Raw genomic sequence first — 24,903 nt, forward strand, 5'->3', positions numbered from 1 at the left:
TGCTACTGGCAGAGAGTGAAGAAGTCACATCTAGGCACTGCTTGCGGAGCTAATTGAAACAGAGCTGACAGCTAGGAACATCAGCCCAACAGCTGAACATGCTTGCCTCACCACAGGCAGCCCGGGTAGCCGGCTGGGCTCCCTCTGAGCTGGTTAATGGCTCACACATTGCAGGGGGAGCTCACACATTGCCTCTCCTTTGTCAGTTAATTTGTAGCAGTCACTGGAACCACTTCTGTGAGCAAACACCTCTCAGCGTGAGGAGGGGATGGAAATGCTGGGCGGGCTGGAGAGCCACGGGCAGCTCCCGAGTCCCGCGCCGCTGAGAGGGCATTGCGAAGGCTCGTGGACAGATGTAATCTGCTCTCCTCAAAAGCATGGAACGAACGCATCTCACCTCAAGTAACATGAAGAAAGGAAATGAATGCGAGTGGAGTCGGTGAAGTATGTGGAATTCTTTTCCTAAGAATGTCAGTTTAGGGTGCCCTACAACGCCTGATGTCATTGCTAAGAACAACATGGCTCAGATATGATTGCTCAGCTAGATTCAGCCTCCTTATTATTTAGTCCAGGATTTCAGAAAGGACAGTTAGGCTCTGCTCTTTAGCAATGCGACAAGGGGAAATGACTTCAGAGGGTAGATTTCGACTACATAATAGGAATAAATCCTTTACTGTGAGAGTGGTGAGACACTGGAACAGGTTCTGGATGGAACACTGGAACAGGTAAGGTTCTGGATGTCCATGCCCTGGAAGCGTTCAAGGCCAGGCTGGATGGAGCTTTGAGCAAATTGTTTTAGAGGGAAGTGCCCCTGCCTATAGCAGGGATGTTGGAGTGAGATGATCTAAAAGGTCCCTTCTAACCCAAACCATTTTATGATTCTATCATTCTATTATTCTGCTCTTGTGCCCCACCCAAAATATGGGACCCTCAAAGGCAGAGAATTTCCAAGCTGTGTTCTCTTTAGAAATGATGTTCATAGAATCGTAGAATGGCTTAGGTGGGGGAAGACCTTAAAGATCATTGAGCTCCAATGCCCTGCTGTAGTCAGAGCTGCCCCCCACCAGATCAGGCTACCCAAAGCCCCATCTGACCCAGCCTTGAATGCCTTCAGTTCTCTGGGCAGCCTGTGCCAGAGCCTCACTGCCCTCTGAGTGAAAAATTTCCTCTTAAAATCAAACCTAAATCTCCCCTCTTTTATTTTAATGCCATTTTTTCTGCGTCCTGTCACTATCAGGCCATGTAAAAAGTTGATCCCCTCCTGCTTGCAAGCTCCTTTCATGTACTGAAAGGCCAAAATATGGTCTTCCTGGAGGTTTCTGCTGGTCAAAAGTACTCTTCATCATTGTTTTGGAAAGCAGCTTAATTAGATCTATATTTATTAGCAGCTTGTTTAGCTTTTATGAAGATCAAAACACAGAGACAAAGGATAACAATATGGTATCTTCTTTCCATCATTATTTAAAATGTTTACAGCATGTTAAAGTTTTAAGCAACTCTCTGAAGAGTAGTCATCCATTCTGCTGAGCTTAAAGAAATTATTTTTCTTTATGATATGTGAATAACATCAGGCCACACAGATCCAAATTATTGCAGATTTTAGCCAAGTTGGCAGTCACTGATGTTAATAATTAGCTCCTAAATGACAGATTCTCAAAAAATGACATCATGTTTCATGTACCCTACATGCAGCTAAAAGCAAGGAACTCTGAGAATGACACACATTGTTTTTACATGCCATTAACTGGCAAACTACCTTCCTTGGATGTTTCTAAATATTTAGAAATATGCTGAATTTTTTTTTTCAGTGCAGCTCAGGATTATGTAGACCCTAAAACAGACTGGAATCTGCCAAACCAAGAGATATTACAGACTATAACAAGCAGCAGAAGCTTGTGTATATGGTATAAGCTCATTTTGAGCAGATTTAAAAAGCATAGAAGGGCATCTTGCACCTAACAAATGGAAGGATGAGGCCAAAAAAGGAAAGCAACATTCCTTTCTTTCTCTTCTACAGTGCTTGTAATGCTGCCTTGCCTCTGGTATTCCTTCCAGCCCTGAATAATGGAGTTATCCTATTCATGTGATTACTGGGAAAAGAATATAATCTTGGAGTCTTTTTTTGTATATTTAGGTGACAGAAATATAAACAGCAAAGAGCAAGTTACTTAGTTCTCACAAATGTTGACCATTTTTTGTGGAAAAGCACTACTTAATACAAAATACTGTCTAAGCAGAGGAAAAGGGATGATGAGATAAGACAGCATATAATTTCCACAGATGATGCAGATATAAAAATACATCTTTAATTTCTGCAGTATCGAACACTAGATTTTCTCATGTCTTCTGAAGTTCCATGACTCTGCTTTACAAGTGATTTAACAAAAGCAGTGGCTTCAGCCCTCCTCATGTAACTTCTGACTTGCTGGTGTTTGTGCCAGAAACACACCAAAAGGCAGCCAAACTATTCAATTAATTGGCAATTTTATTACAGAATCACAGAATTGTAGGGATTGGAAGAGACCTCCAGAGATCTTTGAGCCCAACCCCCCTGCCAAAGCAGTTTCCCTACACCGGGTTGCACAGGTAGGCGTCCAGGTTTGTCTTGAATATCTCCAGAGAAGGAGACTGCACAACCCCCCTGGGCAGCCTGTTCCAGTGCTCCGTCACCCTCACCATAAAGAAATTCTTGCACACATTCGGGCAGAACTTCCTATGCTCCAGTTTCTGGCCGTTTTCCCTTGTCCTGTCTCCACGCACTGCTGAAAAGAGTCTGGCCTCACCACTTTGCCCCCCACACCTCAGATATTTATAGACTTGGAGCAGGTCACCTCTCAGTCTTCTTTTCTCAAGGCTAAACAGACCCAGTTCACTTAGTATCTCCTCATGGGGGAGATGCTCCAGTCCCTTCACCATCTTTGTGGCCCTTCACTGGACTCTTTCCAAGAGATCCTTGTCTTTTTTGTACTGGGGAGCCCAGAACTGGACACAGTACTCTAGGTGAGGCCTTACCAGGGCAGAGAAGAGGGAGATCACTTCTCTTGGCCTGCTGGCCATGGTCCTTTTAATGCAACCCAGAATGCCATTGGCCTTTTTGGCTACAAGTGCACACTGCAGGCTCATGGCCAACCTGTCGTCCACCAAGGATGCCCAGGTCCCTCTCTGCAGAGCTCCTCTCCAGCAGGTCATCCCCCAACCTGTACTGGTGCATGCAATTATTCCTCACTCGGTGCAAGATTCTACTTGCTTTTGTTAAACCTCATCTAGTTTCTTACTGCCCAGCTCTCCAGCCTGTCCAGGTCTTGCTGAATGGCAGCACAGCCTTGAGGCATGTCAGCCAATCCTCCCAACTTTGTATCATCAGAAAACTTGCTGAAGGTGGCCACTATCCCCTCATCAAGGTCACTGATGAAGATGTTGAACAAGACTGGACCTAGCACTGACCCCTGGGGAATATCAATACTTACAGGTCTCTAACTGGACTCTGCACTGCCAGTGATGACGCTCTGTGCTCTGCCAGTCAGCCAGTTCTCAGTCCACTTCACTGTCTACTCATTTATCCCACACTTCCTCAACTTTGCTATAAGGATGTTGTGGGAGATAGTATTAAATGCCTTGCTGAAATCAAGGTAGACTACATCCACCACTCTCCCCCCATCCACCCAGCCAGTGACAACATCATAGAAGGCTATCAGGTTGCCTAGGTTAGTTAGTTAGTTAATTATTATAGAGTCAAGAAAATGTCCTATACTACAAGCTCTATTCAGCAGTTTAGATTCATCGTTACTGAGTGGTAGGAGTCTTAAAAATTAAAAAAAAAGCCCAAAAATTTACAAATAAAGTGTTAGTCTGGCCAGTCTTTCTTAGTTTTTGTTCCCTATGGATATGCATTCAAATCTGTCAACAGTCCACATTTTTAGAAAAGCCACCACAGCTTATCTCTGTTTTCTCTCACCACTGAAAGGAAAAGGGTTATTCTGTGTGCTGGAAGTATAAGGATGAGGAGAATAATTTTTTTTTCTTCTTCTTCTCAGCAGTTTGCAATAAAAGGCCCTTTTCCAGAAGTCTAAAACAGAGATTTTGTGCTGTTCATTGACCATTAGACAGTTGTTCCCTGTTGGCCATCAAGAGAAGCATACTTCTATTTTCTTAAAACTGCTTAGTGTCTCCAAGGGGAGACAGGGAGAAGCTATTCTTCCTCCAGTATGTAAACTTGCCCTTGAAGATCTGTTCAGATATGCACAGTGCTGTGGTCCCTTAAAGCAGACTACCTAATGCTCAACATAGGACATCTGCAAAGAAGTGGATGAATGATGGCTGGGATGTCTTTTCTCCAGTTTTTGGTTTTGTACAGAAAAAAACTGTAAGTCGTAACTATGATGAGTTAATAACTGAGGATAGGAATGTTGAGAATAAATGCAAGTTCACTCACCAAATCATAATGTGTTCTGCCAAGTAAAGTGACCTAGAAAATACTTTTATAAATAAGACCCTCTAATCGATCAGGTCTTCAGAGAAAAATGGGCTTGACCTTGCAAATCACTGAGTCCTTTTCCGTCCAGTCAATTTCTTGCACTTGTTTTTAAGCACCAAAATTTTCCAGTAAATTTCAGAATGATTGTACAAATGAAGTACTCTTAGGGTAGGGTTATTCAGCTTTTCCTATTAAGACTTTCAGCTCACTTACAGAAAGTTACTCAGATATGACTATATAGATGTCACTTCTATAAATTCAGATATTGGTAGTGAGATCACTGGCATTTTCAAGGGATGAGAAACAACCCAAACTGTGAGAAGAAACTAATTTTGGTAGGCGGTTTTTGAATTCTGAAGGAAACTAACATATTCATAACTTGAAGGAATGGTAGCTGTTGTATATTCTCCAAGGAGAAGATCATTATTACAGACACCAAGTCTAGTGCTTTTGGTGAGCATTAGAAGGAACTGGTAGGCTGTTTGATCTTTTTCATGTGAAAACTTAAAAGCAAGTTAGAAAGATACTGGGCTGTTCTAGATGCAGAGTTCATTTTAGATGATCACTGAATTCATTTTCTGTAGTATTCATGACTTTGAAGAAGCCAAATAGATCGCGATTGAAAGCTGAACAGAATGCTTGCATTACTTACTGACATCTGTGAAACTGCAGAATAACCAAGAACAGGGCAAACTCTCTCTCATCCTTTCACAATAATTTATTTTCTGTTTCTTTTTATGAGGATCCTTTCTCTCTAAAACTCTAATTCTGCGAAACTTAGAGAATAAACAGGACTCAAATTTCAGTTGATTCTGGACAGCTGACTTCAACAGATTCTATGTGGTTTTCCTGCGCTGACAAAATTGCAGAAAATACACAAGGGCGTGGCAATTCTAGAAATTCCCTGGAAATTCCCAAATCAGACTAAGGAAGACAGTAATTAATGCTCGTTCCATGGATGTTGACTTTCTTCATCCTGCCTATAGTTTATCCATGTACTACCTGTATGTCGTATGCGTACATCCTCAAGTATCACAATTTAGCAGTTTGTTTTACATACTGCATATGTTTTACATAGTGCATGGAATACTTACCAGACTGCATGGTAAATCACAAAAGAGTGGAAAAAAAGAAATTTGCACAGCTGCAAAAGGCTTCTGCTTTTATTTTTAGTCCTTATCATTATTTTTTTTTGTTGTTCAATTATGCTATGCATTTATATAGAGGGTTTGCACTCTGGCCGGAAAAAAAAAAAAAAAAGAAAGAAAGTTAAAAAATTCACTAAATTCTTGGCTACAAATTTCTGCTAGATTAAAAAATGAACAGTTGCTCTAAGTACAAGCTTTTTTTTTTTTTTTTTTTTTTTTTTTTTCCTCCTTTCCCCTGTAATAATTACTGGATGATTTTGATTTCAAAAGACAAGTGAACAACGTATAAATTCTTCTAGTCTAACTATTACGTTACTGTAACATATAAATATCTTGGCGTAGTTATAGTGAACATTTGTAAACAATAATAGTCACTGAAGAATGCCATCCTTGCAACTTAGAAAAAGGGCATTTCTTCTGCTACCCTTGTTCTAATCCCTCTGACTTTGGTCTGCTCTGATAGCAGTCATTAGGAGCTGAAAGTGGTGCGTATTTAGTTGTGGATGGTGGTAATGGGCAATAGATAGACTGAGATTCCCTTATCCTCAGGCTGAGTGAGAGGAAGGGAACTTGTGCTGGAGCCATTAGCAGCCACTGTAAATTAAAGGAAAGTTGGGAGAAGGTGTCTGACACAGAAAGGCTTCTGCTGACATGACTATTTGTCACACTTTCTCAAGGCTATGTTAAAATCTACAATCTGTAAATGCTTCTAGACCAATTCCACAACTTGTTTACTCCTAGAGTTCCTGCTGACTTTGAAATTGTGTCAAAAACGGTAAATACTACATCAGACTCAAGTAGTCTTGTCTTTGTTTTCATTGAGCCAACTTTTGTGATATTTTATGCATAAATAAAATGTGTAAATTGATGAGGTATATCAAGAATCATATCCTCAGGCAGTCGGCATTCGAACAAATAATTCAGTAATCAGACCCAGGAAGTAATTTACACTGACACTGATTCTGACTGAATCACCCTCTTCAGAAATGTGTGTGCATACATACACACACACACGCATCCTCTGTTCCCCAAATGGCTTTTCACAGCATTTTTGAAATTACCTATAATAAATATGGCAGTAAATTTTTAATTGCTTTTTGTTTGTTTGTTTTTCAGCTGACCTGAATTAGAAGTAGTCAAACTAGAGAAAGATAAAGTTTAACTCGTGTCAGAATCGTTTATGATTATGCCTTTATGTGACTGTCAGATTTTCATCTCTTACTGATAAGTGCAAGGTATCTAAAACATTCTTCTTTCCATAATAAAGGATTTTGGTACAGAGATGTTCATCAAATGCTTGGCTGCTTTTGAAGAAGATACAGTCATCTGCACTATTGTCCATGTACCTAAACAGATCAGAATGTCTTCTCTTATCACCCTGTTGAAGGCTTGGGAGCTGTTTCTGTACAAGAGGAAGCTGCCTTCTTCAAATTTATAGATGCTTCAGGTAAATCTTAGGCCAAATGAAGGAACAGGAACTATGAAAAAGAGGGAAATGTACAAGTGGTGATCTTCATTCATGCCTGAGTTCTTACTGATGTGATGTGAATTTTCAGTTCAAATCCTTCTACATGTGGAAGATTCATGTTCATATCTCAGTTCATAAAAGTACTTGAGCAACAATCTCATTTTCCTGTTAATTATTATGTCACTTTCCACTTTGCTTAGACTGTTGTCCAGAAAAACACCAATTCTAGCACATTACCTGAGGGTTGAAGCAGTTTGACTTGATTTTGGAGAAAAGGAACATAAATTAAGTTCATCTTTGGCTTCTCTAGCAGCCACCTGCAGAGGTACACTCAGTGTGCTGTTACTGGCATTAATTCAGAGCTGAAAAGGAATGGTAAAGTCTTCAAAGATGAAATAAACCAATCAACAATTTATCAGAAACAAGAAATGGAAACTGGTCAGTGACTTGATTACTTTGATTTGAAGCTTGGGGGTGTGAGGAACTGTGTACTCAGGATCGGGAGTATTGGGTCTCAGAGTGCAACATAGGGATCTGGACTCAATGATGCTAATGGACCCCCTCCAACTCAGGATACACTATGATTCTATTATTTATTTTAAAATTAAGACTTGAGTTTCGGTTGCTTTTCCATGGTCTGTTTATGTGTTGTATGACTGCCTAATGCAAAATAAATAAGCAGCAGTCCAAGCAGCACTGAAATTCAAGTCTCTCTTCTCACAGGTGTTAACACTCACTGGATTGAATCTTTCATGGAGATAAGCAGATTTAGTTTCAGCATTCCAGCATGCAATGAGCTTGCACTGCAATATAAGGTGTGTTTGGTCCTGTCTACTTTTAGGTGCTCAAGTGTTTTTGTATAGATGGGAAGTTGATCTGTACATACTGATGAAGCTTTGTTGAAGCCGGAGGCACTTATGAGCTTTAAACAATCTCTCAGCAAATGTTTCTGAAAGTTCAGATTAGATGCAAAAGCCTGTCCTAAATCCCATTTTGGTTACCTCAAATAGCCATGTATTAGTATTATTTATCCAACTGTAGCGCTATGAGATAAATTATATCCCACATGCCAGGCTACTTTTTGCCTTCAGAGAGGATAAGATCACAGCAAAGTATGAAAACAATGCAACTGAACTACAAGAGAATTACCAAGAGATTTTGAAATCCTTGACAGAGGAAATCCTTGTTACATGCTAGGAAATAGAGGTACAAGCTATGGAAATTACTTGCCAAAGGCAATCTAGCAGGCAAGTAGCAAAGTTAAGTCCAGTCTGATTCTGCTACTCCATCTATGCACCAAACTCTTTTCCCATGTAGTGTCCACTGACTTTGGATTGTAAAATAGATGACAAAATGAAATTTTGCTCATCGTCTTATTTGGTCATTTGCAATTATGCCCATCTGATACTGTTTAAAATTTAAGAAATAAACCATTGAATTTGCTTCTCTATTTCTCAATTACATCTTTCATTTTAAAATTGCTACCAGCTTTCTAGATCTGTATTTTTGTACATGGCATGCTTTCCTTAGAATATGGAATAAAGTTTACATTTGTAATTGATAAAGATTCCTTTCATTTAATAAGCATTAGATGCAGGAATAACTTTAATGGCTATCAGATCTAACTTGCTTTCTAATACGTGCTATAGAAAGCTCCTCTTTCCTGCATCTGTCTTCTGCACAATTCCTGCATCTACTTCAATAAGCTGTGGTTCTAAGAACTTTCCAGAAGCCTCTGGCAGTGGATGCTACTCAATATTGTGATGGGGAACAATCCCTGGGTATGACATCCTCTGGTTTATTGATGAGAAATTCACAAATCAGTACAAATAAAATTGAAGCAATGAGAACATATTCCTAGTTATTGGTTTCTAAGCTTAGGAGATTTATTTTTGGTCTTTTTTATTTATTTATTTTATTTTATTTTATTTTATTTTATTTTATTTGGATGCTCAAAAGAATGAAAAGTAAGCTTAACTTGTTCTCATAGCCAGGAGTTGCATTCACGAATAGATTTTCTCACTTTCCTGTTTGTGCCATGGCAAACTACAACTTAGATCTAATGAAAAAAAAAAGTTTTGTGTTTTTTATAGAATACTGATGTTTTTATACATTCAGGCTAAAGACAGCAGAATTATTTATTCTTCTGTAATATATTTTGAACCATCAAAGTACTTTTACATTTCTACATCATGGGATTTTATGACAGTCAGAAAGGAATAAAGGAAGATGACATTAAAGTGAATCAGAAATTATGGTACAAAATTTTACATTTGTCATTTCCTCGAGAAACACATTCTTTCTTCTGTTGTATAGGAAATAAAAATGATGGGATAATGGACACGTGTAGTTGTAAGGGCTGCTCTGGAATCTTGTGAGTTAGATTTGTGATTTTCTAGTCTCTATTTTTTATTTTATTTTCTTTCACTGAAAAATTCAGAGGAAAAGTCTCAATAGTTTATCGTTAAGTTTCTTTTTTATGCAAGATCAAATGTCAGCAGGAAATAAACAAGAAATAAAACTAGAAATAAATAAGTATCTCAAGAAAAAAAAGCACCCTTCTTAATTCCTTGTTATTGCTTTTGGCTGACATATTCCGAAGTGTTTCAGGTAGCAGATGCCATCATTAGTTTCATTATCTAGGTTCACACAATTAAGGAAATCCCACTTACAAAAACTTGTCTGTTAGCTACTTCTGATCCAAAACCTGGGAAATCAACAAGAGAAAGCTGTTAAGTAGTATTAGTCTTTTGGATTAGACTAAAAATCTGCTAATTTGATGTTGCATATATGTCTTCGCAAAAGCAGTGACTAGATCTCAGTGCTAAAGCCTACTGTTAGTCCTTACAACAGTGCAACCCTGTTGGCATGTTCTGACATCTTTTTTGCGCTAATCTCAAGATTTGATGGTTTGCACTGTATGGCTGGCCTGCCATCCTGTCGGCCAAGGTCCCCCGTAGCTGCAAGAACAGTAACCACAGAGAAGGCACTGACAGGGAATCTGAAAGATCTGGAATGGAATCTATTGTGAAGAATTGCTATTTTTACCCTTCTACACTCTTGTGGCTAGTTGATGACAGATCAGCTACCAAGTACTTCAGTAGAGGGGAAGAATCTCCTTTCTGTAGATTGTCTAAGACCTTACGCTTTGTTAATTGTTGTGTAGTGATATAAAAAATGCCTGGGAGAGGGATCTGCATATTCTAGGTGGATGACACAATCAGTCGTCGTTTGACTATTACCTTCTACCTCTGGAAGGATGGAGGGTGAAAAAAGAAAAAAAGTGGCCATGACAGTGAGATTTATAATTGAATCAGTATCATGACTAAAGGATCGTCTGTGCACAGGCAGTAGTACCATTAGGACAGCACCTTTGGAGAGATTCAAGGTGCAAGATTTTGGAGCACCACAGCATAATCTATTTCTCTCTCTATTGGTTCTGGGCTGACAGCCTCAGAAGCAGTTTTTATTGCCTATATGAGTTCCTGCCTAACTTTCTTTCTCAGGCTTTGGGTCAGAAGAGCAATGAAAACTTGACTCATTCTAGGAAAGAAGCATGGGTAATTGCGCAACTTTGGCTGTGACACCAGTGTCACTGTTGTTCAGAAGAGTCCCTTATAGCACCTGTTGTAATTAACTGGTGACTTACGTGCCTTCTTTTATATTTCTCTTTCCATGGGAAGTAGAATTTTCTAGACTCTGAAGACCGTAACATATCAAAATGTACTAAAATGTTTCACTTTACTAACTTGTTTACATCTATATTCCTAAAGTCACAAAGTAGTCAGGAAAAGCACATTCTAATTGGCTGTTACCATTGTTAAAAATGTACCTTTGACTGGAGGGCTGCTGCTCACTGTACAGACATAGGTTTTCTTTCAAGGTTTTGTTTTAAAATCCAGCTTCAACATGAAGGCACAATTTGCCTCACTGGAGCAGACAAACCCAAGTGGGATTTCCTACTTAAAGAGACTGTTTTTTTTTTTGTTTTTTTTTTTTTCTCTTCAAATAAACAAATAACTAGACAGTGCCAACACAAAAGCCAGTTGAAAAACATCACATGCATGAGGCTTACTGAGTGTCTATAAGTCCTTTTTTGATCTTTCAGCATGGACCTCTGAACCCAACAAAATAAACAACCTAGATTATGCCCTAATTGCTCCTAGTGAGCAGAGCTGCAACACCTGGGTGTGTGGTTTCCCTTTATAAATTAAAAGGTCAAGCTAGTCCCTCCTCCCTTTAGGAAAACATCCTGTGCCTATGGTCTCAGTGGCCTCAGGCAGCTAATCAGCCCTGTGCCTAGTGGGTTTACTTGTGTGAGGGGGTGTCTAATTTGAATGGATTTCTTTTTCCTTTTAGTTGGGAACTTGTAAGAAGTTTTTGCGCTCTTTAGAAAATTTATTTAAGCAACACTTAACAAATATGAACAGCCAACCTTTGCAGAGGTATGATGAATCTTCTGAATACATTGACAAGACCTGTAGAAATACCTAGACTATTATATCTTGCCTCCCTAACAGAGACTTGTCCCAGCAGGATGAATTCCTCATAACAACAGCTTGCCATAAAAGAAGGAAAATAAGATAAGAAAATAAAACTTGCTTAATTAGAACACAGTGAGAAGGTAGAAAGGAAACTTGCATTTAAAAAAAAAAATTAAAAGAACATAAGAAGAAAATGTTCTTTGGGTTACCAACAACATGTAGTGTTTCCAGCAAGCCTGACATAAGCAACTGAAGGCAGAAAGAGGCCCTGTAAAGTATCTGCCAGGTCTCCATTCTCACATTTCCTTTAGAGTCTCTTTCAAAGTGCGTGCTGTTCCTTTCTGTTCATAGATCTAAAGTTAGAGTGATTATAATTGGAAAACATGTGCCATTTGTGTATTTCCTTACAAGTGCAGGAACACTTTGTCAGACTAAGGCATTCACACTTTGCTTTTCCAGTTCTTTGTGTAATGCCTACTGGTCTTTTTGAAAGTACTACAGATGTGATATATTTTAAAAATAACTATTCTTACAAGACAGTAAACAGTCATTTGAAGTAATTAGCAATAAACAGCTTCTAAGTGATGCATCAGATCCTGATATGGAAAAGGAGAATACCACAGATTTATGTTTAGTGTTTCTATCTAATGCAGATGAATGCCAGACTAAAGAGGAAGCTCACAAAATCTTATGTTATACCAGTGGTAATAAATAGGTAACAGTAGAGAAGAACTTCATAAGGGTCAAATGAATTACATAAGGAGTAACTAAATAAATAACTATTTTATGTTTCTACTTAGGCTGCCAACAGAATGATGATTTTGAGATAGTTACAGGTGATTTTACAATGGCTGCCAAATGTTTACACTGATGTTAATACATATATTTTGTCCACATAAGCCAGAATCCAAAAATTTTATTAAACTGTCTCTTAACTGATATGCTCCATCTGTGTTTCTGTGCATATATCATTGGAGGTGTGTCATTGGCTGACAGGCTGGTTATGCTGATTGCCTGAGCTGGGTTGACTTGGCACCTGGACTTAGTGGAGTTAGTTTTGCTCCAGAGGTATTTGGTTAAACCTACATATACTCTTTCTGTTTCTATACCAAGAAAACCTACACTGCTGAAAAAAGAAAAGACAAAAAAAAAAAAAAAAAAAAGAAAAAAAGATGACTTTTCTTTTTGAATAATCTATGAAGGAAAGTTGTGTTGCCTATATCTAGGTCTCTGCACCATTGTGCCAAGGCTCTGCTACTTCTGAGCTTGCAATAACTCATCTCACTTCTCTCTCTGCAACCTCTTATACTACAGTGTCTTCCCATCCTTGTTTGCACTCTAGCTCTTCCTAAAGGCTTGTTTTTAACAATGACGATAATTAATGACTGTGTTTCAAGGCTTCCCAGTACATCCTGTCATTTCAGAGCCTGTCTTCTATACTGTAGACTCTGAGAGACAGTATTTGTTTTCATGTTTTGTCTTATGCAATGCCAAGCAATTCATTCTGTTCAACAAACAATAAAAGTGGGTGAAATTTTGTTTGCTGTTATACTTTTGCAAATTTTAAGCTTTTAAACTCCATATTTAGAGAAGAAAATGAATATTGTTCATGTGCCTATGTGCATATCTACATATGCCTACACAAAATTGAATTTCAGATGGGGAATTCATTTGTTCAGCCATGCGAAAGAGATTTTTCTCTTTACTGGCATTAGCAAATGTTTTTTCTTCTGGTAACCCAAAGTGGTTTACATATTCAATATTGCTTAAGAAAACCTCTTACTGTTCCTTATTCCCATAACTATCACAGATTTACATTATCAACATTGCAGTAACCTAACACTGAATGAGTAAATGCAGCCCTCTTTTTCCCAGTCTTGTTTCAGCTCTTTCAAAGGCAAAAGGGTTTTGTCTGACACTTTTATTGTCCAGATGGTCTGTGACGTATACAGTTGTTGTATTTGGTAATATAATGATTATCAAAACATGTCTTGTCCCTCACTTGAGGGTTATGGCTTGATGCATAGATCTATTATAAAAATTGATAGTCTTAATAAATGCTAACCTACCAATTATTTAAGTGTACAGGGATTTTGTTGTTGTTGAATTTTTTTAAAGATGCTAGATGGCACTGCTGGCCCAGGCTTTATTTTGAACAGCTGGGTTTCATAAAGCTAATTCTGCAAGTTACAAAAAAGGGCATGTAAGGTATTACTTAAACTTGACAGCTTATTCTGACAAATATATACCATGATACATGGAACAAAGTTTCCATTGCAAGAAAATTCAGGTTTAGGTCTATAAACTCTAGCTGACTGCACTTAAAATTTTTGTACAAATATCATTGTGTTTCTATATTTTCCTGTCTTTTTCACATCACCTCATTTTATAGTTGAGTTGTGATAGCTCAAAACTTGTTAAATATTTTATTTTTTATTCAAAATGTCAATCATAGTACTATAAATATTTGGGTTTTTAATCAATAATTAGAGATCCAACTATTATTATTATTTCTATTATTATTATTTTACTGGAATCTTTTACTTTACAAACATTATGCCACCCATGTTGAAAGGCATAAAATGATTATTTAGCAGATCTGAAGAATACTTACATATCTCTGCAGTTGAAACGCTCTCCCAGTAGCACCTGAAGTTGTTCCTTTTGCATTAAGATTTGTGACTTTAAAAAGTTTATACAATGTTCTTGACTATTCATTCCCTGTTTAGTTAGTATCAAATTCCCTTCTTTTGTTTATTGTGCAGTAAGCTTTACAAAGAAACTGCAAATTCTCAGCCTTTTGGGCAGACAGTTGGATCCCGTGTCTGAGCATTAGGGGCAACCAAATGGAACCTGCACCCTTCTGACCATTGGCTGGGTCACTGACTGGGGCGTAAAGACTCACCTGAGTAACTCGAGAAATCCCTTCAATCTCCCCTTTTGATTTGCCTTTCACAGGCCAGTACTTTTTATTTCTTCTCATCTGTCTGCTATCATGTTAACAAGCAAGGGAGAATCTCGGCAGATCACTGACAGCATAATAAAATGGGATTTAGATTTCAGTATTTGAAGAATGACTTGCTTTTAGGGTTTTAGGCTTTCGTATCGTACCTCTATTGCCCCAGTGATCAAAAAGCCCCAAACTCCATCGTGTACACAGCTGGGTCTATGAATTGTTCACCTCCACTCTCCAATCATCATTTGGGCAGAAGAGTTGGTGTATGTTCTGCCGCACTTTAAGCAAAATATTCCTAATACATTTCTGTGTAATACTATAATATGTTGAATATTCTGTGGAGCTTTTTCTCAGGCAATTACTTCAATCTAAATAAAACTGAAGATGCAAAGCCTAATTCAACACAGTTGAGTGGGGAATAGCCCAAATTCTTTCCAGACATGAATTAAGTGAGATGAAGAGGTGAATTTGGCCTTATGTAACTGCATTGGAAAAATCATACTTCCTCTTGGAAACCCAATGCAAATGTAACCTAAGATTATTGTTCTGAAAAATCTGTGCCAGGTGATGCTCTCAGGTGATTATTGTGCTAAATATTTCATGAGCATTGAGAGATACTGCTCGACAATGTTGTGTTTAGTTCCTTGTAAAAATAAAGCCAAAGTGAACATTGGTAGAAGAATATATATTTTTAGAATAAAACAACTGTGGTGTCATGAAGAGCTGAAACACCTGCTACTTGATTTACTCTAAGTATAAGATTCTACTGAACTTTTGATTTGTATAAGGCTGACCACAACCACTAAACTGTGTTATTGCTTTCAAAAATGCTTCTGAATGTATTTAACTTGATTCTGATAACTCTTATCTGAACTAAAGAGTAATGAGGGTGGTTTTGATCAGAATGCCAAATGACATTGTAGCATCTATAGAAAAAAGTCCACCTCTGTAGATTTTACTTAAAAACACAGTTCACCAAATGTGGTGGCAGCAAATACAGTGATATCTAGTAGGATAAACTGTTATGTGTATTGGTTTGTCAGCTGTTCCTAATTCTGCATAATTTAGATGCTGTGAACTGGAGAGGTGCACATTATTTATCAATAATGTATGTGCGGATTAGTTTCATGTGAGAGAAAGCTGAGTAAATAAAACCACTCTAATGTTCTTTATTTATTATTAATCAGTGCAACAGAATAACTCTTAAAATATCGCAGAACACCCTACACGTCAGTAGCAATTTTAGAGGCTTGTGACCTATTCGGCTCTAAACTTCTGAGACCCTTGTTTAAATCACATGATACTATGTCTGAAAGTACTCCAATGTGGGGTCTGATTGGTTTTAGAAGCCTTTATTGACTTCTCTTAGTCTAACTTTAATCCAAGTCAACAGAGGAAGATTTCAAATTACAGCCTATTCTCTTAATAGATTCCCGTAATGTACTAAGGAATTTGTTGAGAATTTCATCATATTCCCATATACATATGGGATCTAGCCAGGAGACTATCAGTTTACATTCGGGACTGAAATTGACAGAGGCTGAGCACACCTTCTTGAGGACACACTCTTATGAAACAGGTGTCTGGAAAATAACCTAGCATTAATGCCAATTCCACACAGAAGAAAACTTCAAAATGGAATTCTAGCCAGCTGATTAGAGTCACTTTAGCTACCCAGAGTGAAATGTGGTGAAGTTAAAGTGAATTCTGTTGTACTCTGCAGAATTCCAGGGAGATGTCATGGTTTGGAACATGGGTGAGCCATCTCATGAGAGCTGGGAATGTGGGCTTGCAATGAGAAGTGCATTCCTGCAGAAATAGATGGATGCACTCACTCAAGTCTTGAGTCTGATTGTGAGACAGGGCTTTTGCACTATCTGCTGCAAAATGAAACCTGCAGAACATGAGAACCTCCCTCACCATTTTTGTCTTCCACTTCAATACATTTTAATAAATTGTTTTTTGTTTAGTTGACTTCATCAAGAGTGCTTGAGAGAGTTGATTACCTCATTGACAGCAGGGTAGCTAAGAACTCAAGAACTTAGGCATTCACTGGGAAGTCAAATGCCATCAGCAAGAAAACTATTATTTCATAATCTGATGTGTGTTGTGATCTCGGTATAAAAGAGAAGCTGGTAAAAAAAGGGAACTGCTACTGCATTATATGTAGATTCTGTTTCAACCAGTGTACAGTAATGTGCTCAGGGAATGAATGCTCACAGTTCAGCGGAAGGGTCATTGTCTCAGAGCTTTACATCTACATATGACCATGGAAAAGTGCTAATGAGGTAAAAGTATAACTGTATTGAAGAAGAAGCTGTATGTTCTGTAATAAAGTGGAAATACAAGAATAGATGAATCTGCAAAATTTAGGAAGCTGTTGAAGAGTTGAAGAAGGATTTTCAGGGCTGTAGTATTGGAACTGAACACTTAAATTACTCTTGAACAGGCATCAGGTACCTAAATTTTTTTCTTCCTTTCTCTCTCTTTTTCTCTCTTTCTCTTTCTCTTTCTCCTTCTCTCTCTCTCTCTCTCTCTCTCTCTCTTTTTTTTTTAAACAAACTAACAAACAAACAAAAAAACCCACACAACTCTTAAAATGAGATGTCCTGAAACTGGGACTTTGAGAACATTTAAGTACATAAATAAAAGGCTATCCTATTTCCTTGAAGATTCAAGTGTAGGGCTAAAGGCTTGATCTGCCTTTACTAATTCCATTACCTTCAACAGAAGCAAAATTGGCTTTCATTTGTGTGCACACATAGTAAATCTGAGGTATCAACAAGACCTTCCTGACACTACAGTACTTTTTAAAAAACTGTTTCATTTTTAACCAAGTTAATTAGTTTCCAAGTGAGTGGGATGCTTTTATACCCTCTTAATATTCTCTTAGCAGTGTGATGGTTGCCTGAGGTTGAAGTGTTTTTGATTAACTATATGCGATAATGAAAACCATGAGAACAACCTTATGCAGAAGTTCTCTCTTTCTGATGTTACATATAAAACAGCGGAAGTCTTACAATATTTAACACACAGCTTTTTCTCTTCTCCTGCTCCTTCTCCAGACCTCTCTAAGCCAGAGCTCAAGCTAATTAAGGAAGTGTTAGAAACTGTTACAACACTAAGACTTCAGTGTTTTGTAAGGTGTTCCCAAGTGGAGAATTTAACTATTTTTATGAGGATGAAGGACTGATAAGGACAGAAAATGTCTACAAGAGCTGTTTGGTTACTGTAATGCTCTACAGTATCACAGAACATGACATTCAGCTGAGTGCTCATATCTTACGGCTTGCTAATGAACCAACCCAGGCACTCTGCATCATTTGCACATTTGTTCTTATTTTTTGTCCTTGGTGTTTTCCTTTGTTGTTGTTGTTGTTGCTTTGTTGTTGTTAAGCTAAATGTTGTTGATTGTTAGATCTTTGCTGCATTCTAAAGCCTATGAAATGGATTATGACTAGCCTGTTGGGGCTGAACAGACAGCCAGATGCTAGGGACTGCGAAAATGATGCTGAGTGGCTGCTCTGTGTTATGGATCTCATTTTTGATATTAATTCCCACTGCAAAAATACTTTCGGATGATATGGATGATTTTCATGTGAAAACATGCATAGCAGGGTGTAGTCCCTGGTAAAGATTTGAAAGGATTTGATTCCTCTCCCAGTGAAATGGGCAGGAGTTTTGCAATTTCTTTTAATTAGGGAAGGATTGAAACCCTTAAAAGTAGGAAACAACACTGAGGCAGGCATATTTTGTTGTCCCTCCTGGATTTGATGAACTGCATTGGAATTCTAGTTCACCTTTAAAAATATCTTAAGCTATTCAGTTTGTATCAGACTGAAAATACTAGCATCCTTTTCTATGTCAGTAGGAGGAGGAATTCTGTAGGTTGTTGGAGTTGATGGCAATCTCCCATTCTACTCTCTGAGTTCTCAGCCCTTGCCAAGTGCCATTCCAGCTTACTTTAGGGCTTTGTGAGTGGGGATGATATGGCTGAAGTGTCCTTACAATAATGCAGGAAACCGAGAGAATCAAATGCCTACAAATAATTGTGGCTTCGATGTTGCAATATATTACTTACAGTATTAAATGTGCCTGATATTGTATACTGTCTAGAGGATACCATGCAATGAGGTTTTGTACCCATGTGATTTCTGCTGCAAACTATTATTGAAGCAGGAGCTAGAACTGATGTATTACTGTCTCATACATGCTACAGAAAAAGACTTGAGCATATGTCATATTTCTTTGCCTTTTTTTTTTCTTTTTAATGTTTCAGGGGCAGATCTACGTCAATAATGGAAAAATAAAATCAAAGCCAGTATAATTAAAAGTTTATTGATACTGTTCCATGTAAACAAAAATTATAGAATTGTAGAATGGTTTGGAAGTGACCTTAAACCCCTCTGCCACAGACAGGGTTGCCACTCACTAGGTCAGGCTACCCAATCTAATCCAATCACATCTAGTCTGAAGTCAGTTTAGATCAAAATAGTCCCAAAAATAGTCCCAGCCGTAGGCGCTAGATGTGAGCATGGCAGACACAGCCTGACTGTATGTTAGGCATAAAGTGTTTTGAAGCAAAAATTATTCTACAGAAATCCTGACAGTACCACATTATTCAGAGTTCATAAAACATTGCTGTATTGCACTAAGAACTTGTCATAGCTTGTTGACCTTTTCTATTTGGTATGCATTTGTTAATTTGTTAATTAAATTAACATTTAGCAAATAGACAAACACTTCAGTGAAAGACTCTGCTTAATTACCCTCATAATAGAAAAAAGAAAAGAAAAGAAAAGAAAAGGAAAGGAAAGAAAAGAAAAGAAAAGAAAAGGAAAGGAAAGGAAAGGAAAGGAAAGGAAAGGAAAGGAAAGGAAAGGAAAGGAAAGGAAAGGAAAGGAAAGGAAAGGAAAGGAAAGGAAAGGANAGGAAAGGAAAGGAAAGGAAAGGAAAGGAAAGGAAAGGAAAGGAAAGGAAAGGAAAGGAAAGGAAAGGAAAGGAAAGGAAAGGAAAGGAAAGAAGAGGAAAAAAGAAGAGGAAAAAAGAAGAGGAAAAAAGATTTAAAATACAGCTGGAATAATCTTTGTCAGCGCCAACAAAAAGTACTGCAACGATTATCTACAATTGCTGCCATCCTAGAAAAAGAATAACAGATACCTTGCCTCTTTGAAATCCTTCCTGTGTATCCACCAAGTTGTCTGCTCCTTTACAAATGCTATACTACAAAGGTGCTAAATTGCAGGGATCAAATTAACTCTCCATACATTCAGAATAGTGTTTCTCTGAAGTAAACACTGAGTAAAGGTTCAAAGTAAGAGTAGTGGCTTTGAAAAGGTGTTTGGGTTAACTGTAATATTAGTTTCTACCGCAGCAGTATACTGATGGCAAGCAGACACATCACAGCATGTCACCTTCTGGCAGATAGATGTTGCGCTGTATTTTGCATCCCTTTTGGCTTTAGCAGAGTGTAAATCTGGGTAAAATTTGTCCACTTGTGTCCAAAGAACGTTGCTACAAAAATTAATGGGGAATTCAGCAGTAATTTTCACCACTGGGAGGAAAAGTATGAGATCATGCCAAGTATGACTCAAATCCAATGCTCAATTCCAATTTAAATATTAGCAGCCTGATACAGCTTATAACATTATATTGCTTTAAAAATAAAAAATAACACTTTGTCAGATGTGAGAAGTATGACTCAACTTTCTACTGGCTAATAGTAAATGGCAAAAACAATATTTTAGGAACATTTGTGACTAATTTAATGTCACTTATTTGTTTAATGAGATGACCTTTAAATGCAAGCCCAAATTATTTTATAAATATTTATATTTCCAATAAAGCTACATCCAGATATCAGTCTTTTGACGAGAACCATCTGCAACATTTGAACTCTTTGCAGATTTAATTCCTTATTTATGCTTTTGCTTTCGTTCTGAAAGTAGTGCTCTTAACCAAAGTTAATGATGCAGCACCTAAATGAAATGCCAACTCTGGCATGATACAGATACCCAACAAATATTAATGGTTCACTGCTCAGATAGTTAAAGTCACAGACAGACATGGACAACAATTTTGGATTAAAAAGCCATGAAAATTCATTGTATCCCATAAATATTTTGGAAGTGTAAATGCTGTAGGAAGGAGATGAAAACCCCACAGAAGATGTGAGTTAATTTGGATTCTGATAGACTTCTGACCATATTTTATTCAGTAAATACAAGCAAATTATTTTGGAAATGGCTCATTACTCCTATTTATAAAGATAGGAAATCAACACATTACTAGGTAGCTTCCCAGATACTAATTTTGCATTCATCATTAACTAAAGAAACAGTTCCCTGGAAGCAACAAATCTAAAGCAACAACAAATATCTTGCAGTGACTCATGACATTATTCGTTATTTCCACTGTTCTTTCTGCTGACGTTCCTGATATCTATAGCAATGTCACCTGAATTTTAAAGAAAAGCTATAAATTGAACTATTTCTTACTGTTTCACCCGTTCAATTTAGATTTAATAATTCTATATATTTTATTACATGGGTTGAAAAGTATATAATGCCTGAGCACAGTTCAAAATGGCTTTTGTGTTTTCTCTGGTGTGGTTTTTGTCTCACTACTAATGTTCAGGATAGACATCTTGTCAGTGTAGATTAATCTGGTAGATTTGATATCAGGTGCACAGATTAGGACTTAATCCTGCTGATTTCTGCTCAGATCGGCAGCCCACAAACCAGAGTTTTGAGAATCAAGTCCTTTGCTATCTAGGCAGAGAATATAAATTGTTTATCCTAAATAGCTCATGGCATGCATTTTGTTCATATGTAACTTTTGTAAATGACACAGCACAAATCAAGCTATTGCCCTTAATGTAGTTGAAAAAATGGAGGACATTTTTGAAGACAAATGTAAGGAAAACTTTAGAGGGATAGTGCTTTATTTTTTCCCTCAGATTAGGGAAATACACTGTTATACTTTTCAGTTATGATGCTGATATGTAAAACTTCAAAGGCACTACATTAAAAATTGGGGTAATATATGTCTGCTCATTAGAAACACATTTTACTGTAATACAGAATAGCGACACAGAAATGGTATCTATTCAGCGCTTTTGAATTTTATTGCTTTCCTATCACTTATGCTTTGGTTTGTACTTCCAGAATCTTGACCTTATCAAAGAAACTGGTGTCAGGCTCCTCATGTATGTGTTTATTTTCTCCTTGTTTTGCTCTTCATAAGAATCAGTTATTTTTCTGGTTTTAATGAGCATTAATGAGCATCTATTTAAAAAGTTGGTGAGACTGGAGAATCTTTACAGCAGTCTCCCTAAGTATTATCTCCTTGGTGGTGGTTTACAAATTCTCACTAAAGCAAAATGAGGGCACTAATTTCTATCAGCCTCTCCTGTTTTGTCCTCACCCTTAGCACTTGAGTGGGAAGAGGGAACATCATAAAGAAGATGAAAAGCTTTAGCATACTTACCCTGCAGGCCAGAGGATGCAGAAGATCACATCTGCCTCTACCTCTTGGATCTGGATCTTATTAGTGTCACCAAGCAGTGAATCCTCTGTAGCTGTAGGCTGGATTTTTCCTGCTGTTAACAGGCCCTGGATTGAACTGGAGTTCACCAAACTTTATGCAGCTAAGTAAACTCGGTGCTACTCTAAAGTTTTCTCCAGAGTCTAAGATGACAACAAATGGGGTAGTGTTAGCACAACAGCCCCATGGAGCTGTTTGATCTCTGCAAATTAACTGGAGTGTGAAAGTGCATCACTTTGGACTGCCCCTCCTCCAGCCATAACCTGCCCTGGGAGAGGGAGGTGAAGCTGAGCAGCCTGCGGTGCTGGGGTGGGGAAATGGCTCCTGCCCCTCTGCCTGAGATTCTCTCTGTGGTCTTAATCTCACCAAGCTCTGCCTTTGCTATCAGGCCCCTTCTTGCTGTATTTCCTACAAGATGGACAAACTGGAGGTCAGGAAAGAGAAAAGGCCTCCTGTGGGACACATGCATAGGAAACCAGCCAAACTGGAAAAAGAAAAGTAGGTGGGAAACGTGCAAAACAAAACCCACTCTCCCCCTAACCCTGGAACTTTGAACTATTTCTCTCATTTGGATGTTATTACAGAGAACATATTTCCATGAATAGTGTTTGTGATGAATTTGAATCTGATACCTTTCTATTGTAATGTCCTATGCTTTTTATAAAGATAAACTAAAACTGGGATTGCAGCTTCAACAGATAACCTGTAACAGGAACATGAGCCTAAACTGCTTGGAAAATACAGCTGTAGTACCTATAGTCTTGCATGGCCTTCTCTGACATGAAAACTAATTGTCTATTACTGGAGACAGTTTCAATGATAAGTGGTACTTAAGAACATCGTTTTTAATTAGAATAATCATATTACTTGCATAATGTCAAGAGTTTTAAGAATGTTGTGAAATTTCCAGTAAAATGGAAGGCAAGAAATAAACGTAAAATATCTTCACTTTTAGTTGAGGTTCTTAGATTTGCTATTTTTATATTTCTTGGACTATATTTAGAAGTTGATTTTAAATACAAGGGGTTGATACCCTCAAGGATCTTTTTGGGTGGCACTGAACTTAGAAATGACTACAAATGAATATATCATCTGAAAGTGTTACTACATTAAACTACTACAACATCAAGACGCAAAAGATGGTTAGGAAGAAGTCTTGATAAGGATAACATTGTCACAAGTTCTATTTTCTTTTAGATGAGGAACACAGATTAAAGGCTACACAGGATGTTAACTGTTTAGTTGCTACTGCAGTCCAAGTTTCTGGCTTTCAGAAAGAAACTGGTGGCCTGTCTCAGTGAGTTCTTGTTTGTGGATCCTTGTACAGTAATGATACCCGTATGGAAAGAGAGAAAAAAAAAAAAAAAAAAAGTATGAAAAATGCAATGCATAGAAAGCAACTACAGCAGTCACTAGATTAAGGTGTAGGGAAGCACAAGTATGAATTATGTACAAAGCATAGGGCAAAGTGGTCTTAATTTTAGCTATTAAAATCACAAAGATTCATGTGGGTCTTGAGCCATTCACTGAAAATGATCTTGCAGGGCTCTTTTTCATGCATACTCACTGAATGTTTTCAAAACTTCTTTTGACTGGGTCCAGTTATGAAAGGAAAATTTACAGGAGCAGTACCTGAAGATCGATGCATGCAGTGAATTAAGGTTAAGACTGGTTGAAATGGGTTGAGTTAGCTCATGCTTTGGCTTTGTCAAGGAATGAGTTAACATCACTCTTTGTCAGAAAGTACAGTGGTATTTAGTGATGAAGGGTTGCTTTTTTTTTTTTTTGGAAAGACTTTTCACAGCACAGTGCTACCTAGTACCATATTAGGACATCAATTTGTATGGCTGGAGGAAAGAATGTGACCTATCCACCAGCCCTACATGCCACAAAATCCTGGGTTGGAAGAATTGGCTAGACTTAACTCTAACATCCTTATGAAATGCCAAAGTCAAACTAAAATGGGGGTAGTTTCTGTGTGTTTTTTAATTCCACCCAGGAAGCTCTCTATTTGAACTCTGGTTAAACAAAAAGATAGTCAAGGGGAAAAAAAGTTTGGCCTTTGTAATGCAAAAGCCTGTTAAGAATTTCAGTGGTGATTTCTATTGGGCATAGCATTTTGGTTCAGATTGTTTTTTTAAGACATAATTTCTACAGGACAATTCAATAGAGGTTGAAAGTTGGAGTTTATTTCTGATTTGATACCCCCCAAATCAAATGGCATACTTCATTGAGTACTTTAGTCTTCGCTAATTTATGATGTTTTTGACTTTTAAGTGCTCTTGGCCTGTTCTGGATCATGAACTTGGAAGCCTTTTTGCCAGCGAGTTAAAATTTTCTCCTGGAACTGAGAGCTGCTTTCCTAGGGTGGGCTTACTGGATTTGGAAGCCAATCTACAAGAGTTTTCCAGACATCTGAACTGTAAGGAAAAGAACGAGTTAGAGGAGATAAAAATCAAATATGTATTAAAAAGATCTGTGTTGCACATCTTTTAATTTTAAAATTCTAGTTGGTTCACAAAGAAAAATATTTCTTGCTATTTAATTTTCTGTATCAAATTCCTGATCCTTGTTGGAATGAAATGAACAGGAAAGAATATATCTACCACTTTCAGAAGATAAATCTAAAATGTTTATTCAATGGAAGCTTAAAGGTTCTTCAAACTATCTAATTCTGATGTCAGACAATGAATGTTGATGTAGATGTAAAAATATGTGCTGTTGGTTGAGTAGATTCTCTGAAAAATATCTAACTTTTATCTGTGGGATGCAAACCATTCTTTTTTGGGATATTTTGGAAATTATTGAATTGTATGTTTTCCTTATTT

The 24,903-nt window shown here is 37.6% G+C and overlaps 1 long non-coding RNA gene across 1 annotated transcript in view; it reads left to right on the plus strand.

Annotated features, from left to right (window-relative positions):
- The first annotated feature begins 233 nt into the window (after nucleotides 1-233).
- LOC107305943 overlaps nucleotides 234-24,903 on the plus strand; it is a 36,881-nt gene continuing 12,211 nt past the window's right edge. The window contains exon 1 of the long non-coding RNA XR_001551938.2: nucleotides 234-444. This is a non-coding gene — a long non-coding RNA (uncharacterized LOC107305943). The remainder of the gene's footprint in view (nucleotides 445-24,903) is intronic.

This window comes from Coturnix japonica, chromosome Z, assembly GCF_001577835.2.
Source record: "Coturnix japonica isolate 7356 chromosome Z, Coturnix japonica 2.1, whole genome shotgun sequence".
In the NCBI taxonomy this organism is placed as follows: domain Eukaryota; kingdom Metazoa; phylum Chordata; class Aves; order Galliformes; family Phasianidae; genus Coturnix; species Coturnix japonica.